Source organism: Labeo rohita, unplaced genomic scaffold, assembly GCF_022985175.1.
Source record: "Labeo rohita strain BAU-BD-2019 unplaced genomic scaffold, IGBB_LRoh.1.0 scaffold_512, whole genome shotgun sequence".
NCBI classification, from domain to species: Eukaryota; Metazoa; Chordata; class Actinopteri; order Cypriniformes; family Cyprinidae; genus Labeo; species Labeo rohita.
In genome coordinates this window covers 52798-55672 of record NW_026129433.1, presented here as the reverse complement: position 1 = coordinate 55672, position 2875 = coordinate 52798, and the positions used below count along the sequence as shown (strand labels likewise).

General features: G+C 34.7%; 1 long non-coding RNA gene across 1 annotated transcript; it reads right to left on the bottom strand.

The window, feature by feature from the left end:
• Positions 1-849: 849 nt before the first annotated feature.
• Positions 850-2657, bottom strand: LOC127160973 (uncharacterized). Its single transcript, XR_007826902.1, has 3 exons — positions 2411-2657; positions 2140-2254; positions 850-1951 (listed from the first exon to the last, which is right to left on the bottom strand). It is a non-coding gene; the product is annotated as an uncharacterized LOC127160973 (long non-coding RNA).
• Positions 2658-2875: the final 218 nt, after the last annotated feature.

Here is a 2875-nt window from a genome sequence, read left to right as displayed (position 1 = left end):
ATGAGCAACCCCTGCTGGCCTCACTAGCACCTCTTCCAGCAGAAACCTAGTTTTCCTCAAGAGGTCTCCCATCTAGGAACTAACCACATTCAACTTTGCGCAGCTTCAGTAGAAAACAAGGTGAGAGCTGCACAGTGCTAACTGCTAGCAGTAGCGTTGTTATGATGTTGCATAGGCTATGATATGCAACCATCATCCCAGACCACAAAAACCTGACCTAGCTTTCATTTACCTCATTGACTTTTGATCTTGTTTTAAATTAGAAATTCAGACAAGGCCCATGCATGTTATCTGACATCTCTGTTGATCAATGCGATAAACTACTAGCCAACAACTGTGAAATGCAACTGGGCTCTACTGATTTAGACATATGATTGTCTTTACGGAAAACACATTGCCCACCAATGTATTCTTTAACCACCCACATTTTCTCACCCACCTTGTGATGTACTCCACCTTCCTTTCAAACCAACAAGTGTTCATGGAATTTAATGCACCATGCAAAGAGCCGTGGGTTTTAATGTGCACAACTGCAGTTCTTCAAATGCACATGTGCATTGTCTAACCGTTTTTCATATGCTAATACAATATTGGAAAAAATGTATTTAAATGTATGTTAAGATCTTGAACATGAGTAAGACTGCTATCATTTGAGTAACGTATTTGTATAGTGAAAGGGGAAAACCCACAAAGCTGTGTGGATTTGAGTCTTTAAACCCACACAAGGGTTAACAGTATATGTGTGAACACTTTTCTATGTTCTACCCACTGTCTTACTCACAATCAAAAAGCATGTATTCACGCACACAAAGATCAAAATGACTCCCAAATGAGTATTTTAACAGCACAGTTTATTTATTAATTCACTTATTTGATTTACCAGGTCATTGTCAGTAAAAACACTAGTGAAACAAAGTCGCTGCTTACATTTTTAGTGGCAGTTAACCACTTAACAAAACACTCAACTGAGCTTTAGGATTATTATAATGAACTAAAACTAAAACCATAAAACAATTTTTGTTTGTCAGCCAGTGCAACACTTCTCATTTGACCACAAAACCATTCATAAGGGTCAATTTTTTTTAAAACTGAGATTTACACGTCATCTGAACGCTAAATAATTAAGCTCATTGATGTATGGTTTGTTATGATAGGATAATATTTGGTCTAGATACAACTATTTGAAAATCTGGAATCTGAGAGTGCCAACAAAAATCTAAATATTGAAAAAAATCTCCTTTAAAGTTGTCCACACAAAGTTCGTGGCAATGCATATTACAAATTACGTTTTAATATATTTACAGTCGGAAATGTACAAAATATCTTCATGGAACATGATCTTTACTTAACATCCTAATAATTTTTGGCATAAAGGAAAAATCAAGAATTTTGACCAGTACAATGTATTGTTGGCTATTGCTACAATTATACCCGTGCTACTTATGACTGGTTATGTGGTCCAGGGTCACATTTAGTTGATCTTGATATGCTAAAATAACAAAATCAAAACTGAAATAAACATTAATGAAAACTAGACTGTAATATTTTAATTAAATTAAAAACATTACAATTAAAATGAAAACAGAAAAAATAAACTAATATAAAATCAGAATAAAAATCATAATACTATCCTAATGATACAACAAAAGTCTTGCATTGCAATATATTTTATGGAGTAATTTTTAATTAACTAGATGTAAGTAAAAATACAATTCAACACAAAAATTACAGACATATGTTAACAAATTAGCAAAGTTCAGGTAAAGTAGTCATAGTTTATATCGTTGTATTCCAGTCTGATGTGTTGTTCGGCGTTGATGTTGATGCAGTTTTTATTGGACGCGTTGTTTTTTTAGGTGCCACTTTCTTGTTGTCCACATATTGCCTGGCATCTATTGCCAAAGAGTTTTTTGGATCGGCGCAAACAAAACGACCTTTGACTGTTTTGAATCTGTAAGTACATAAAAGTAATAATTTAGCATGATAATACAACAAAATATATAAATGTACAGATGATTATTCAATTTAAACTGTTCATAGTGTTATGAGTAAAATGTCAATGTAGTATTCTGACATATTAGCTAAGATTTATCATGAAATATATTGTTTAATAGTTGAGATACATTACAAAGGACTCACAAAATGGCATCAATATGGCAGACACCTGCTGTTTGTATCATGTAACTTTCAATATTTTCCTTGCGGGGAACCCGATTTGATGTCTTGAGACAAAGGCAATTTGACCGGCCACTTACTACAAATATCAAAAGGAAACAAAAGCATTTTTAACACAGGCATTCATGACACAATTTCAGTTTCACAATTCAAAATAACATAATTTGAATTAATATGAAGAATTAATATCACGTAAACATGGAGCTATTTTTTACAAATACTTAAAGTTTCTTACTTTGGCAGGAGACTTGAGCAAGCATCACTGTAGCCAGGCACAGCAGAAGGGTTACAGAAGCACACCTCATCTTCTCTTGTGAGTCTGATGCGTATTATCTCGGCTCACCACAGCTCGCACTTTTATGAACACTCACAGAGGGGAAAATGAGCATCAGAACTTCCTCCCACAAAGCTGTCACCTGTCCGCTTGGAAACAAAAGACCCCCTCATCACCTCTCGCGCGACCCCTTTGTACAGACAGGAACGTTCACAGCTCTCTAAAATTCAGTGGTCTCATGCTCATGAGGGTGCGGTTACTGCTAATCTACGTGTGTTGTAGAATGGAAAGTACCAAGATGTTCACATAATGAAAATAAAATAAATATTAAATGAACTTTGCAAATTATATATTGACTACCTGTTACATCAGCGCATACGCTGTTTAGTTGTATGAAGTCTGTTTGAGTTTGACTGAACGTTATGC